The sequence below is a fragment of the Balaenoptera physalus genome (genome assembly GCF_965194825.1).
Source record: "Balaenoptera physalus genome assembly, chromosome: 14".
Classification (NCBI taxonomy): domain Eukaryota; kingdom Metazoa; phylum Chordata; class Mammalia; order Artiodactyla; family Balaenopteridae; genus Balaenoptera; species Balaenoptera physalus.
In genome coordinates, this window is record NC_138893.1 from 3,926,755 (window position 1) to 3,944,508 (window position 17,754).

Below are 17,754 nucleotides of genomic sequence, written 5' to 3' on the forward strand. Positions count from 1 at the left end.
AAGAAAGGAGAACAGGTCAGTGTAGCTTGCAGAAGGTTTTGTCATTGTGTCTTGAGAGGTAGGAAAAATCGGAATATCCAGGCCTCATAAGCCTCTTTTCACTAAAAGTTTAGGTTCTCATCACATACTCTAGTTGCAGGGCACAGAATGAATTGGAGGTGGCAATAATGGATGAGCAGAAAACCTATTAAACTACTGAAGATGCTGTCTTGGGCAGTTAGGATGGTAAGAGGTAGGCTGAATCGAGAGATAGCAACATGAATTGCTTTTTGTCAGATGACAAGGGTGAGAGATGAGAAAATTAAGGATGACATCAGTGTGGCAATATCTAGAATGAACCCACCCATTATGTGTGTCTTACAGCTGAATCTGGTAAAAGACATATACAAGATTTTTTTAAATTGAGGTGTAGATGATTTATAATATTAGTTTCAGATGTACAACACAGTGATTCAAAATTTTTATAGATTATACTCCATTTAAAGTTGTTATAAAATATTGGTTATATTTCCCTGTGCTATACAATATATCCTTGTAGCTTATTTATTTTATACATAGTAGTTTGTACCTCTTAATCCCCTAACCATGTCTTGCCCCTCCTGCCTTCCCTCTCCCCACTGGTTAACCACTGGTTTGTTCTCTATATCTGTGAGTCTATTTCTGTTTTGTTATATTCATTTGGGTATTTTTTAGATTCGACATATAAGTAATAACAGAGTATTTATCTTTCTCTGACTTCTTTCACTAAGCATAATACCCTCCAGGTCCATCCATGTTGTTGAAAATGGCAGAATTTCATTTTTTAATGGCTGAGTAATATTCCATTTTATATATGTACCACATCTTCTTTATCCACTCCTCTGTCCCATTTGTTTATTTTTGCTTTTGTTTCCTTTGCCTTAGGAGACAGATCCAAAAAACTATTGCTACAATTTATGTCAAAGAGTATTCTCTGTTTTCTTCTAGAACTTTCATGGTTTCCAGTCTTACTTTTAGGTCTTTAATCTATTTTTAGGTTTTTTTTTTTAATATGTTGTGAGGAAATGTTCTAATATTATTCTTTCACATGTAGCTGTCCAGTTTTACCAACATCATTTATCGAAGAGACTGTCTTTTCTCCATTGTATATTCTTGCCTGCTTTGTCATAGATTAACTGAGCATAAGTGTGTGGGTTTATTTCTGGGCTCTCTGTTCTGTTCCATTGATCCATGTGTTTGTTTTTGTGCCAGTTCCATACTGTTTCGATTACTGTAGCTTTGTAGCATAGTCTGGTCAGGGAGCATGATAACTCTAGCTCTGTTCTTCTTTCTCAAGACTGCTTTGGCTATACAGCAGATTAATAAAACACTAAGCATGATTTTGCAGTCTTAAATTGCTGTGTTTAAGCAATTCTGATAAATGAAATAAAACTAGAAGAGAGTTCAGTCAGCTTTTAGTATGCCCCTAAAAGTTCAGCAACTTGTTCAGTAATAGACTCAGACTCTGGGTGGGAGAGAACCAAAAAGGTTATCGACACCAACTGAGCCATTTTTCTAGAGTAATATATACCTAATATCTATGAATAAATGACACCAAAAAATATATGACAGTGCTATGCTTCCAGGGTCCTTTAGAGTGAATTAATACAGAAATGACTAGGTCACTAAATGTACAAGAGACTTTAAAATGATAAATAATCCACCCTGTAAAGCAGTTGGCAGGGCCTTGGCTCACTTGCTACACCACTCAAAGGAGAGAGAAACTCACTAGGAGAATTCATATGAATGTGAAAATAGCTTCAGCATAAAGCAAACTTAATGTGTCAGATGGAAAGAACAGCGATTTGACTGCAAGCCTCATTTTACTCTCCAGGGTGGTATTTGCCTTTCATAAGTGAACTTAGGAAATGAGTCCAAGAAGACTGCCTGGAATTCCAGGACACTGAATGTGTGCTCTGGAAAAATCAATTTGCAAGTATATTGAAAGTTCTTATGGCCCTGCTGGCTTTTTTTTTTTTTTTAAATAACAGAACAACTAAGCACATGGAATGTGCCCCAATTTCACTGAGTCTCAGATGGTGACATCAAAATTTTTATTCTGCATTTTATAACCAGTTGAATTTTGAGCTATCTGAACCCTACACCTGCTTTTCTTTAATACTGAGTCACAGCCATCCTATTTTTAATGTAAGGGGAAAGCTGATGGCTTAAAATAAGTATAAAATTTATACATAATATATAGTGATTTATAGTTTATAAAGTGCGTTTACATTTTTGTCTTATTTAATCCTTCAAACAAGCCTCCAGGAAGAGGAGACCAATTTTGATTGCTACCTTTTACAGATGAGGATACTACGGCTCGGAGAGATCATCTGACATTTCTTCTTTCAAACAGCTGTGACTGAAAGAACTAGGACTTGGCCTCAAGATTATTGACACTTCACCTAGTGTCCGGTTCCACTAAGCTGTCTTTCTAAAATTAGTTATGAATAATAATAATAAGAGTCATATTCTATCAAAGATTACTGTATGCCAGGTACTAGGTAAGATCATTACATACATTACCTCATATAGTCCCCAAAACAATGCTATAATGTAAGTACTACTATCTCTTTTTTAATAAACAAGGAAACTGAAGTTTAGAAGAATTAAATGACTTACCCAAGGTCCTATAGTTAATGAGCAAAAGAATAAAATTTTAACTTAACCAGAGCCTAGCTCTTAACTAACTATTACTCATATTAATAGTTGAATAGTACTTGATGATTATCAGAAACCTAAAAGCAAATTTTGAATCAAATGTATGTACAAAGGCAAACTGTAGTAAATTTCTTCATACAATACACAGTGAAAATACTCAGTTTTTTGGTTTTGTTGTTTCTTTAAATAAAGCAAAACTTCATAGCCATAACCTTCAAAAATACCATCAGAGAGCTGATCAGTGAGGCTGTGACAACGGAGGTACCCCGGACGCATGTTGGAAAAGACTGGAACAGCTGTTTTGTAAACCTCTTTTAGGGAAATGCTCAGCATCTCACAGCCACATGGAAGCCAAGAGCAGCAGCAAGAGCACGAGGCTTGCCGGGGGAAACACTTTATCTGAGGCCAAAAAGTTGACTCATTTCATTCATGCCTTCAAAAAGGACTTGACCTTCCACCTGGTTTAGAGTGAAAAGGCTAGTAATAATATACAGTGGTGAATAAAACCTCCACGGCCCCTGCCCTTCTGCATCTCTGAGCCTGCAAGGGGGAAAGAGATGGAACATGAATTGTTTAAGGGCTGAAAATACGAAGTCCAAGATCCAATGGAAGAATAACACAGGAACATATTTAGACTTGGGGGCTGGGGAAGGTCCCTCGGAAGTCATGACATTTATGCTAAGACCTCGTAGGTGGTGCCAACAACGTAAAGAATGGGGAGAAGGAGAAGAGGGCTCCAGCAAAGAGTACAACGTGCACAAGAGCCTTGAGGCGGGAAAAGGCCTAACACATTTGAGGAAATGAAAGAAGATTAGTGTAACAGAGCCTGATGAGCTGGTGGGGGGTGAGGCAGGCCCATGATGAAGTGAGAAATGCATCATCATAGGCCAGAATATAGGATTTGGATTTCATTCTAAAAAAATGGGAAGCCTTTGAAAGATTTTAAGCAAGAGTCTGACCTGATGTTTTACTTATTTGTTTTTTTAAGCACACCAGCTATGTAGAGACGGATTGGAGGGAAAACAAGAATAAACTGAAGGAGGTGAGCTAGGAGGTTATTGCTGTAGTCCAGCTAAGCCACCATGGTGGCAAGGCTAGGACCTGGGCAGTAGTTTTAGGAAAGTCAACAGTATCTGATGGCTTGGGGTTAGGATGGAGAAGAAGGGTTGAGTCAAGGATGATGCCTTGACTCAAGGTTTCAAGGGTAAGCAGGTGGTGGTAGAAAAAGGAACAGGATGAAGAATAAGAAGAATATCAAGCACTCAGGCTTTTGTCGATACACAAGTCTGGAGCTTTGAGGAAAGGCTGGGCTAGGCGTATAAAAATGTGCCTGTTATCACTAAAGAGGTAAATACTGAGTATCAGAGAAAGGGAACACCAGAGAATAGGTGTGATTACCTAGGGAGAAAGTGAAAGTGAGCAAAGAAGGGGCTCAGGATCGAGCCCCAAAGAACAACATTTTGAAGAGGAATAGAGAGCTGTAAAAGGTTGCCTCTGACCTCTTCCCTCCTAGAGATCTCCAAACTGTTCTAGCTCCTCTAATCTATAATCATATTCAGCCTCGGCCCTCTAGTATATATTTAAAAAATTTTTTTCATAGCATATTCTTTTCTGAAGATATTTCTAATCTTACTTTTATTCCTTTATGCATTATAAATGTAGTTCTCTCATATTCTGTGTATAATAATTCTAAATTGGAACCCAATGCAGGACTGTTTCTGCTGGTTCTTGCTCATTTTTCCCCCTGTGTCCCTGGTCCTCTAGTATATTTGTTTGGTTTTACCCAAAATATTTTAATCCATGCAGTTTAGTATCAGTGGATGAAAAAAACTTTCCTGTAATGCAGATTAGCTGATAAGCTTTTGTAAATAACTGACCATGCACATTTAGATCCCCTTTACTTCTTAGTTTGTGACACACACTGTGTAGATGGTCGGGGGAGTCCAGCGCTGAAGACATTATCCTGATATTACTCAGCCATTAAAAGAAGAATGAAATAATGCCATTTGCAGCAACATGGATGGACCTAGAGATCATCATATTAAGTGAAGTAAGCCAGACAGAGAAAGATAAATATCATATGATATTGCTTACATGTGAACTCTTAAAAAAAAAAAAAAGATACAAATGAACTTATTTCCAAGACAGAGACTCACAGACATAGAAAACAAGCATATGGTTACCAAAGGGGAAAGGGGGGTGGGGGAGGGACAAATTAGGAGGTTGGGATTGACATATACACACTACTATATATAAACTAGCCAACAAGGACCTACTGTATAGAACCGGGAACTATACTCAATATTTTGTAATAACCTATAAGGGAAGAGAATCTGAAGAAGAATATATATATATATATATATATAACTAAATCACTTTGCTGTACACCTGAATCTAACACAACATTGTTAATCAACTCTACTTCAATTAAAAAATATATATTGGGCTTCCCTGGTGGCGCAGTGGTTGAGAATCTGCCTGCCGATGCAGGGGACACGGGTTCGAGCCCTGGTCTGGGAAGATCCCACATGCCACGGAGCAACTGGGCCCGTGAGCCACAAATACTGAGCCTGCGCGTCTGGAGCCTGTGCTCTGCAACAAGAGAGGCCGAGATAGTGAGAGGCCCGCGCACCGCGATGAAGAGTGGCCCCCGCTTGCCACAACTAGAGAAAGCCCTCGCACAGAACCAAACACCCAACACAGCCAAAAATAAATATAAAAAAAAATAAATTAAAAAATATATATATATTAAAAAAAAAAAGACATTATCCCCAGCTTCACCACTCACTTGAGGGCATATAAACTGTAGAGTCTAGTCCAAGAGGCAAACAAGATAGTAAGTAACACAAATCAAAATATAGAGCTATAATAAAAGATATAAACAAATCACTAGGAGAATCCACTGGAAGATGTAGTAAATGCCAATGGAGGACATCTTGCAAAGCTTCTTTAAGTGCATAGTTGAACTGGCTTTTGAAGAAAGGGTAGGATTTAAGACTGGGCAGTGTGATATGTGCTATGCTCAGGAGTTTGGCCTTTATCCCAGCGACAGTTAGGTACCACTGGAAGTGTTGTCGAAGGAGAATAATACAGTCAGATGGGATTTAGGTAACCCTAGGGGTAGGAGAGGGAGTTAGTGGTGAGGAGAGTTTGAACACGAGGACCTCAGTTATGAGACAGGATGAGGGCCTGATCCTGGGCAGAGACAAGAGAAAGGAGAGGGCAGATTTGAGGAACACTTTAGAAGTATAACAACCAGATTAATTCCACACAGGGAGTGAGGGTTGTGATCTTGTGTGTAATCACTAACAAAAATATAGAACCTAAGAAAAGGAAAACAAAATTAGGGACTGAAATAGGTCAATCTGTAGTGCCTTCAATATTTGTCGGTGATGAGGAAGAGAAATCTGGGCTAGCAATCTTAATGTGGTAAGTGGCCTAAGTGAACGTAAATCACACGCTTACTAGCTGTGTAAGCTTAGCCAGCTTATTTAACTTCTGTGCCTTAATTTCCTCGCCTCCATTAGGATAAGAGTAACATATCTCACAGAGTTGTTGTTAGAATTAAACGAGTGAGTCCATGTAAATCACTTAACGGTGACTGGCAAGCCCACAGTAAGCACTCAGTAAATTCAGCTATTAGTAGTAGTGCTAAGAGGTGGGGGCAGGGAGATAAATCAGGAGCTTGGGATGAACATATACACACCACTGTATATAAAATAGGTAAACAACAAGGACCTACTGCATAGCACAGGGAACTCTACTTAATAGCTTGTCATAACCTGTAATGGTAAAGAATCGGAAAAAGAATATATATGTATATATAACTGAATCACTGTGCTATACACGTGAAACTGACACAAGATTGTAAATCAACTCTACTTCAATTCTTTAAAAATGATATAGATTTTTAAAAAAGAGAGAGGTGGGACAAGAGCCGAGACTAGCACCCGAAGAGCCTGGATTCCGGAGGCCAGTGGACAGAGCAGCGGCTGCCAGGTGCGCTAGGACACAACAGTGGGAGAGGTCGGGACAGCAGCACCACTGAAGTCCTCTGCATGTCACGTCGGTTTCTACTTCAGAACACTTTCAATTATTTCATATGACTCGTTTCTCACAGTAGCCCTGGGAAATCACTAAAATAGGTATTCTCATTCCTCTTTACCAAGGAGAGAGAGCAAAATCGCCGAGGCTATAGTTAATAAATGACAGGTTTGGCTTTTAACCTAGACCTCCTGATTCTGCTTCCAGGAAGTCAGAACTGTGGTCTGAATTGCTTCACTCCAGATTCAGGACCCCACCCTCCAGAATATTTTCCAGAATTCATCTGAAGTAGATAATGTTTTTATGTAGTGTTTTTCATTTTTCTTTCCCTTTAAAAAAAAATCCCTAATTAACCAAAAGCAGGGGTCTAGGGCCAGGTGGCTTGACTTCCAATTCTGGCTCGCCCATGTACTAAATGTGTCACCAGTATAACAGCTGTATGGCTCTATTTTCTTGTTTGTAAAATGGAAGAGATAGTACCTCACTGTTACTAGGATTAAATGAGCTCCACCTTAGAACAGTGCCTGGCACATCATAAACATTTAATAATAACAACAACATTATTAGTTGTACTACTAAGTTAACTATACAACTTTATTAGGGTTATATTTTTCTTCTATAGCCAACATGTACATCAGTACTTTACCAGTAATTACTTTTCTTTTTTTTAAAACTGGCCCTGTGACCTCAGATATTTTTTTAATCACAAGTCACTAGAAAAGAACAAACAAAAATTAAGTCCCACTTATTGGTATTAGTTGAAGAACAAATCTACACAAACTGGGAATTATTTTTAAATGGTGCAATAGTTTATTATGATAACATAAAGTAGTTAGAATTAATGCTTAGGAAAAAATGTTTTTAGCCCCATGACTTCCTTAAGAAGAGAGAGAGAAAAGGAGAAGGAAAGGGAAGAGAGAGGTGGGTTAGGAAGAGAACTAGAATAACAAATTCTCTGTTCTCAGTGGGCTATAGAGAAGGCATATCAGAAAAGACTTTCCTTAGGGCGTAACAGAGCTAAGTCTTTAAAGATGAGTAAGAGTGAGCCTACAGGGACTTCCCTGGTGGTCCAGTGGCTAAGACCCTGCGCTTCCAATGCAGGGGCACTGGGTTTGAGCCCTGGTCAGGGAAGTAGAGCCCGCATGCTGCAACTAAAGATCCGGCATGCCACAACTAAGACCCAGTACAGCCAAATAAATAAATAAATATTAAAAAAAAAAAAAAAAAAAAGAGCCTGCAAATGTGGGTCTCACTAGGGAGAAGATAGACCACACTTTCAAGGAGATGGCATTTGAAACACACTTGAAGAGTAAAGAGAAGTTAGAGATAAATGAAGATGACAGCAGGGGATTACAGGTGGATATGAAATCATGAGCAAAGAAAAGGAAGTTGGAAACCAACGGGTTGATGACTGGCATGTAGTCTAGATCCTCTAGAACCTCCAAGTGTGGTCTGTGGGCCGGCAGTATCAGCATCACCTGGGAGTCTTGTTAGAAACGCAGAATCTCTGGGCTCACCCTGACTACTTGATCAGAATCCACATTTGAAGATCCCTGGGTGATACGTATGCACTTTAAGCTTTGCGAAGTGCTGCTCCAGAACATACTACTGGCCCTTAATCTTGGCTGAACATCGGAATCATCTAGAGAGGTTTTTTGGTTCTTTTTTTTTTTTTTTTTAAGTGTTTGATGCTGGGCACCACCCCTAGAAATTCTAAATAAACTGGTATGGGAAGTGGCCTGGACACTGGGATTTTTTAAATCTCCCCAGATAATTCTAATGTGTACCCAAGTTTGAGAAACAGTGGAGATTGTCAAACAATGCTTTACAGTGGAGAGTATGGGCATTAAGCATGAAAAGGTTTATTGGGATGAACTGCAGAGAGCTAAAGGTGTAAGGGTGTGTGTGTGTGTGTGTGTGTGTGTGTGTGTGGCTGTTGTTGTTGGGGGTTTTTTTTTTAGCTAGCCACTAGGGGCTAAATACCACCAGTATGTGAACCTATAGAGGAAAGGTTGGTTTTAACCTAAATATATTCCTGACTTGAAAATGTGCTATGGAAAGTACAACATTCACCTGTGAAATATAACCTGAAATATAACCATGAGAATCCAATGAATAGCTGTTTTTCTATATTTTAAATGTTTCTAAAATTAAAAAAATGTATAGTGAAATGACTAAATGGAACGATTGGTTTTCTGACTTGTTTTCCACTACATTTGGGTTTGAAAAGCATGAAAACCCAAGGACAGATAGATTCCTCAATGCAAATGCTTCTATCTCAGATCCATTATCTAAACCCAGAAAGAGAAGATGACTCAAATTCTATTTCTGAAATGTCACCTTGATGGATCCTGCCCTTGCACCTTTCCATCAGATGGCGATCTCATCACAGTTTATACAGAGTGTCAATATTTTATAACAGGTCCACAGCCAGTCAGCCAAAGCGCTCATGCTTTTTGTGCAACACTGTACTTGGTATAGGCTTTTGTCCAGTGAATAACCTTCCTGCACCCCGTGTAGTTGGGGCCTACACACCGTGATTGCATGACCAAGAACAAGAGAGCTTTATAAGGGGAAGTAACACCCAACTTTTTAAACTATCACCCACATTATATCTGAATATAAATGGGCATAAGTGATAGTTTTTTTAAATTATAGAAACATATCCACTATCTCTAGAAAGATAATGTTCGCTTGCATTGAAGTGATAAGAGAAAGACCTTGCTTCTTATTGCAAGATTAATTGGGAAGCTGGATTGGTTTTTGGAAGATGAAGCAAAACAAAAAAAGTTCAACTGGGCTGTAGTGATGACTGCACATCTATATACATTTACTAAAATTTATCAAGCTATATATAATAGATGAATCATATGGTATATAAATTATGTATCATTTAAGCTGTAAAAAGTTGGGGGGAGGGTCAATTAGAAAAAAAATTGCTAAGAATTCTCCCTAAGAAAACAAAGTGAGATCACCGGGGTAACATTACCATAGGACCATCTGAGAAGCCTGGAAGATTAGGAATAGATGGTAAAAGCAGAGGTGAGAAAATCCTGATCTTCTTACTCTGATTTGCACATTCTCTGGGACATGGCCTGCCCAAATGAGTCACTTTCCTTCTCTGGAACCTCTGCAGAGTCATGGGAGTGGGGCAGGTGTTGAAATCACCCCAGAAGGAATTGATACTTTGATATTCTTGGCTCCAAGCTTTAGTGACCTGGGGCATGGAGGTCAGTGCCACTTTTAATACAGAAAAGGAAGGCAGAACCGTGGTGGGGCAGACAGAGGAAGTGCTGTACTAACATGTTTACAGAAGCCAAGGTAGCCCGGGAGATCCATCTAAAGGGAAAGAAACTTGTCTGGGGTAAGTAAACAACCTCAAGGTCACTGAGAACACTTTTAGGCCCCAAGAGAAGCAGAATTCTAAAGGTTCTCCTGGACCTGCAAAAATAGTCTGTTGCACGTATGTGAGTGAACAGGGTTGTTCCCCAAATTAATCTTGCCTGACTCGCCTTTTCTCTAGGGGCTATGTCTTGTTCTCGGGCAGGCATTCAGGTGTCACCCTTTCACACTGATCAGGAGGAAGGGACATACGAAGGAAGAACTTTGTTTTATGGAGGAGGAGTTCCTACCAAGAGCAGTACTGCACAAGAGTATGAAAACCTCTGACAAAAGGATGTTAATTTATTTTGACTTATTAAGACTGGCTCTAAAACACTGATAGCTTTATGCAGGTATTATCCAGTAAGACAAGATGTTCTTAGTGGAGTCTCCATAAAAAAGCTCAAATAAAATTAATTTATCCTGTCATGACTGACATGAGGCAGGAGAAGGGAAGGTATTCTTTGCAATGGCAGGAGATAGTCTTTAATCTGAATTTGCGTATGGAAAAGCAATTTCATAGTAAATGAAGTAAGGACACTGTTCTCCCTTTTTGAAAGGCTGCATCTTGCAGGGTGAGAGGCTTATCATAAAACACAGAGGCATGACTAGAACTAGAATAACAAATTCTCTGTTCTCAGTGGGCTATAGGGAAGGCATATCAGAAAAGACTTTCCTTTGGGCGTAACAGAGCTAAGTCTTTAAAGATGAGTAAGAGTGAGCCTACAGGGACTTTCCTGGTGGTCCAGTGGCTAAGACTCTGTGCTTCCAATACAGGGGGACTGGGTCTGAGCCCTGGTGAGGGAGGGTGAATGGCTGTAAGCACCCGTTCCCTGGTGACCGAGACGCTCCATCCTGACTCCGTATCCCTGGCCCAGTGTGCCCTTGAAGACCCCAGACATTTTGATGGAAATCTCAGAGCACCTCTGTCAGCCTCCTTACTTCACAGATAAGACTGAGGCCCAGAGGTCTGCAAATGGCTTTCCCCAGTGCCTCAGTGAGTGACCTGAGCATCAGAGACTTCAGAACTAGAAGAGGGTCTTTCTGACTCAATCCCTGAAACCCCTAATATGGGAAACAATGTTCTGTGGAGGGGACAGGGTCACCCAGAGAAGCTCATTGCCTTCAAAGAGCTTACTAGCACACTTCAGGGCTTTGTGCTCTGAGGCATCTAGCAAATCGCCTCAGTCAAAAGTGTGTTAAACCACCCCATTAGGAAGTCGAGGGCCCCCATTCTCTGAGGCTTTTCTGCTGAATGGCATGGAAGATTTTGGCAAGTTCTTTAAAATAAATAAATAAATAAATAAATAAAAGGAAGGGGGGGAAAAAAGCTAAACTCACCACCTATTGTTTCTCTATCCACAGGATCATATTGTTTTTATTGCCAGGATTGAGAAATTCATGGAAGATAAGTCAGCAGGAAGTAAAAATTTACGGAGAAGGGTGTGTGTGTTTGCTGCTTCCACACATTAATGGCATGATTTTTTTTTTTTATGCAAAAAGAAAAAAAAGGAAAAGAAAACCACCCACATTTTAATTTAGCATGAGCCAATTTACAGAGCATGAAAATTCACTTTCATTCCCGGGATTGGCACGTGTGCAATTAGCAATGCAGTGTATATACGAGAAGCCATGCTGTTAACAGTTTATCTCAAGTAATTTGGTGTCATTTACAAAAGGAAGAAATTCCTGCCGCCAGAAGAGACAGAAGGAGATGGAATGATCAAATCACGGAGAAACACTAAAATTACTAAATCCACAACAGCTCGCCTTATTTTTCTTGGACCCAAACTGTCAGGGTATAAACACTATTTGTTTCTTTTTTAAAACATCTATAGTTTTGCTGTAAATAATAACACTGTATAAATTCTAACAGAAAAATGGAATAAATGTCAATAAGGCACTGCCTCTTAGAACACAGAGAATATTGCAGATGCATTTAACACAACGGGGGGTCTCAAGTGACTTCACCCCAAAAGAAGGAGGAGGGGTTATGGGTAGGAGGATCTGCACCGATTCTTGTATATTAGCAATTATAATGTTTGTATACGCAAAACTGCTAGCTTGATTTTAAAAAAACAAATCTTTAAAATCTGCTGCAAATTTAAATAATTCCCAAAATGAGGAATTCTGTAGTTCTGTGAAAAAAATTTTTTTCTTCAGAATACTAATATTTTGATGCATGTGTATCACCTTATTTTGATTAAATCTTTTCCAATTTTGCAAACACTACAGTATACTGCAACACAGAAGATTTTATCTGTAAACACAAAGCCCTTCATCTAATATTTGTTGCTATTGCCAATTTTTCAATGAAATGACCTAAAAATGAAAAAAAAAAAATAACCTATACGGTAGTTGCTTTGGGGGAGGGGGGTGCTGGTAGTGCTTAAAAGGGTAATGCTTGCCGCTTTAGAGGTGGTCGGTGCTCATCAGAGGCCCCTGGCAGGGGTATTTTCAGTGGACTGCACAGAAATTCTTAGCTGGTAGAATGGCAGCACGCTGTAAACTTATTCCTGTATCGTGTACTGGCTGTAAGATGTAGACACCTTTCAGTAAGCCAATCATTTGTAACCATTCTAGCCATGTCATATTAGGTTAATAAGGCTGCTGTGTTTTAAAGGGCATTTTTATTTGGGTTTTGGTGAAATCCTTTAATTTGTTGATTATATTCATATAAAATCAGCATTTATTGACACATAGCTCTAATGACATATGTATGAGAAACCATACACTGGATGACCTAGTCGATTATTTAAGCATAAAATAAATTGTGTTAAACTCTTCACCTATCTGTGCTCTACAGTGTCCTTGTGTTCTCTGGCAAAAGGTAATTGTCTTAACTCCTTGTCACTTGGCCGCAGCCATCCTCCTCACCAGCCCATTTCATGCCTCTGCCTCTGTGGTCACTAAAGAGATAGTCCCCAACATTCAGTCCTGCCCTGCCAACTCCCAACTTAACACAAATTCTGTGCATTTCATTGAGAAGCCAGAAATTACAGATTGACTGACAAGTGATCTTTGCCCACAGCTGGTATGAGCTGCCCCCCAAAACGTGGAGAATTGGGGCTGTAACAGCTGGCACGTACAGAAGTTGTAAAATAGCACTTCCAGGAACCATTCAGACAGCAGTTGTCTGTAGCCTATAAAGCAATCATTTTTAAATTGACATTCACTATCCGTGCTTGTAAGCTGGGAGATTTCACATAATAACCCAAATTTCTAACTTCTCTTGAAAAGCAGGATTTAGCAACCACAAGTCTCAATGCCAGAAGGCAACAACCTGCTGGGCCACACTGCCCCTGCCCGCTCCAGCCAGGCCTGGGGTCTCCAGGCACCACAGTCCCGTCCCCACCTCTCACACTGTGAGTGCCCTGACTGGCCTGTAGGTGCTGGAGTTTGTGATCAGACACTACATGATAAACTCAACAAGGCAGAGACCGTGTCTGTTTTAATTTTTATTCTAGCCCAGAGCCTGGCATATAGTAACGGTGGTAGGAGCAACTGTCATCACCATTGCTGCAAATGGAATGCTCACAGTACGCCAGACTATTCTAAGCATGTTGTGTTTATTAACTCAGTCCTCATAACAACTTTATGAAGTAGATACTGTCTTTGATAGTAATAGTCCCTGTATAAGTATTCAACGGGTGCTTAGAGCCATTCAGCAATGTCACAGATTTTCTGTCGTTTAGGATTATTGCCAAACGGGACGAGTTGTTCCCAGTCAGGTTTCAGTATCAATGCAGAACACATGTATGGGGAATCTACTGTGCATAAAGAATGGGGCTAGACTGCATTTGCACGGCATCCCCAATAAAAAGATACTCATTTGGCGCCCTTAGCCCTGCATCAAAATCATCTTATGATGAGCAAACCAAGACCCCAGGAAGATTTTTTAAAATCCAGGCATCCTAACTTCCCATCTAAGTGTTACGAATTTCTGACTCACAGTCCTTGACAGAAAGGTATTTACCCTGAACTAGAAATTCAGTGAAGTGTACTTGTTTGGGTATTAAATGGTTGTTATGTTTATATACCTGAAAATTTGACTTTAGGGACACGTGATGGGCTAAACTTCAGACCAAGCAAAAGTTCATAAATTTACTCAAAAAGAGAAGTATCCGAAGTAGGATAATCAAGATTTTATTTGCATATATATAGGTATATGTATATATTTATATATGTATGAATGGATTGAATGCGGGCATGCGTTATATACAGTCTTCAGCCTCCTAGCTTATAAAAATGTATTTCAGCTTTCCTTGATTTACATTGCTGTTAAAAAAAAATGAACTGTGATTGACAGATTCCTGATATTTGCTGTGTCTTTCAATTTTATAATCCTACCAAATTCCTGAGTTTCTTAAATTTAAATGTATTATCATTATTGTATTGCCAAGTTATGGCAATATACTGTGCAGGGTTATTTCACCATTTCTAAGAAGGATCTACTTCACTGAACACATAAGCATCCAGCCTTCTATTAATAAATTCTGCCTTGGCATCCTGATATTCCACCATGTTCATTTTGGTACCATCCTGGGGTCCCATCAAGACATGTTTTTTTCCAGGGCAAATAAACAAACAGAAAAAAGTTGTCTGCTTGCCTTTATTATTATGAGCATCAAGTCACATCTGGCTACACGACAGGGATATGAGAGAAGCCCAGAAATATAAATCACAGGAATGATAACTCATCTTGTGATGAGTGAGTTTCTGTGAGTTTCTGAAGAAACCAGTGATCTAAATGCTAACTTCCTATCTGGGTGACTCTGGATGTTCTTGATCTGTTAAAGAGGCTCTGGCGTATTAAAAGGTGTGTGATTTCCTGGTCATATGGCACTGCTTCTCTTTCACAAATTAATGATCAAACAGTCCATAAGTAAACATTTCCAACATTGGGATTCGAGGCCAAGTTTACAAGAGTTCTTTCAATAACAGAGACAAAAGGTTATCCGGCTAACCATGCACCAATACAAAATCAATAAATAACAGAGTCGACTCCGACGAGCGTTCTTAGCAACAGGCCCAAGAGCTTTCAGTTTTTTCAACAGAATTAAATGCAGACAGTTCAACATAAGAGCAAAAAGAAATCTGCCATTATATCTGCTACACTCAATGACTGACGGCTATGAATAGTAACGACAACTAGGTGAACCTGCAGTGAAGACATTTTATTCCTTACCCCTTGGTGCTTCCTGCGTTGAGGAATAAACACCCTGAGGGCTGCATTTCCAACAGGACGTCCTGAGGCTCCTCACCAATTCCAAAGGAGTTCCCAAGCACAGCAGAGACGAATACCCTCGGGGGTTCGAAAGGAGTGAGGAACCACTGGGCCACAGGAGGCACCCCAGAAGCAAGAACCATTAGGACTTTTTCTCCGGGACCACCTTAGAACATCTTGTTGACCTCCAGAAAAACAGGTGATCCCCCGGCCTGATTTCCCCCGCCAGCCTCAACTGCCACTTTTCTCCTGACGTCTCACTCAAGCAAGGGCGTAATTCTGAGAGCTGGGAAGGAATGATGACTTGCCAGCTTTTCAAGAGAGTTCCAGCACGTGAGGCACACCACCAGACCCTCACACCACACTGCACGGCACTCTGAAGGGAGGGACTTTGTTTTCTTCTCTGCTGTATCCACAACACCTAGAATACTGCCTGACACCTCATACACAGGTATTCAAAAAACATGCATTGAGTACATGAATGAATCAATCAACAAATGTCAAGGGGCAAGGAACAGTAAATGGGAAATGTTACTCTGGGCACCATCTTGGGCACCACTTTCTTTACAGGCTCAAGCAAGCTGTGAATCAAAAGAAAACACTGTTGTTGATTCTAATGACTTAACTCACCAAGGACTGACTCGTGTCACCGTCCTCCACTAGCCCTTTCCAGGTGCGCAATCCCCTTGTTAGCCACAAAGTCTTAAGTAACTGGGTTTACCTCATAAGCAAACGGCACATCCGTCACACTGCTGAATTAGGCATCTCTCCCGTGGCCACGGGCTTCAGTCCTCAACCTCACCACTGACAGGCCATTGAGAAACCAGGCGAGAGAGTGGAGAACCCATCATGAACCCTCGTCTCTATGAAAAAAGTCAGCTGAGCCTCCTCTCTTTCAGACATAATATCCAAAATTTTTAAAAAGTCTGACCACCTCAAGAGTTCCACCTCAGCGCTGCTAAGTGTTAGGCCCGTAAAGGACCAGAGGTCCAGAAATGACACCCTAGAAGCCCTTGGACCAAATCCAGCCTACAGCAACGTTTTGTTTGGACCACAAAGAGTTTGAAAAAAAAAAACAACATTTTTAAAAAATCAGGAGATTGTAGACGAAAAGTGGATTTCAGCTTCTTTTTAAAATCTGAAGAAGTGACAATGCTGTTCCTGAAATGCCTTAGGACAACAAGCAGGTAGAGCAGAACCACACCCGCCTCCTTTGGACAAGCTTGTGTTTTACTGTTCACCACCGTCCCTCCTGATCCTATAGCTTCTAAAACTCAATCTACTTTATTCATTTCTATCCCCAGTCTCTGATCTAATGGGAGGAAGGAGAAGAAGGCAAATTGATGAGAGCCTGTTTAAATTCTTCCTTCTTTACGGCAAGCCAAACATCTACCTCATTTTCATCCTGTCTCTCTCAGGGCCAATAAGAAGATGGAATAAAAAGAGTGAGTGACTGGGAAGAGGAAGATGAATCGTGTGGTTCTCCAAATCCATCCATCCATCCATCTCATTCAACAACGTGTAGTCACTGCCTGCCACTTTTCAGGTGCTCTCCTGGGGACAGGATACATCAACTTCCTGCCCACTGCCTTCAACATGAGGAGGACATACACAGCTTCTGCGTGAAATCTAAATCTAGGGCTCCTCAGGAAAGGAAGCCCTGGAACGACTTGTGGAAACAAAACTCCTAGCAGCCCCTCGCCAGCAGTGCATGCCGGAGAACGGGGCAGGCCGTGACGGATGGAGAGGAACGGCCCATGCCGCTCAGGGCAGCCCCTGCGCACACCTGCTCTTCACAATTAAGTGAGACTCAAGCCTGACAAAAGTATCAATGTCAGTAGAAAACTTTACAACATTTCAAAGGTATTCTTAAAACTCTACAAGAGAATACAAGCCATCTTGCTTCCAAAGATTCTAAATTTAGGTGAACACAGTTGAAACTCTCAACTCATGTTCAGTGTTCTTCACCTTCCCTACGTCAAGTCCCCCCTAATTCTGACGGCCTCACCAAGCCTCCGCTGCTGATGGCAACCCACCCTGGTAGCTCAGGTGAGCTACTTGAGTACCCCACAAGCACCCAGCGCTCAAGTCTACATCCTTGATGGTTCCTCTGGAAGCCTTGCACTTCCAAGAACAAGGAGTGTGTTTTCCACAGTCCCAAGAGCAACGCTGGATGCATAGAGGGTATAATATCCTTCACAGCTTCACAGGCCTCACCACTTATCGTTCTTTATGGCTGTCTTGCCAGACCCCAGCAATGCTGCAATACACACTGATGCTCAGTCTGGGCACACGTCCCACCCTCTGGAAGTCAACGCTTGAGCGCAATAAAGAGCAGCGCTAGAGCTGCCTCGCAGCCTGGCTCTCTAACACTGCCATCGTGGTTGGCGCGCCTTGCCGGGTGGAGCTGAAAGCAAGTAAGT

The 17,754-nt window shown here is 40.7% G+C and overlaps 1 protein-coding gene across 1 annotated transcript in view; it reads left to right on the forward strand.

The window, feature by feature from the left end:
* ANK3 (ankyrin 3) overlaps positions 1-12,896 on the forward strand; it is a 342,898-nt gene extending 330,002 nt beyond the window's left edge. Inside the window, exon 45 of the mRNA XM_082424963.1 lies at positions 11,470-12,896. The gene's annotated coding sequence lies outside the window, so the exon portion shown is untranslated. The remainder of the gene's footprint in view (positions 1-11,469) is intronic.
* The last annotated feature ends 4,858 nt before the right edge of the window (positions 12,897-17,754 follow it).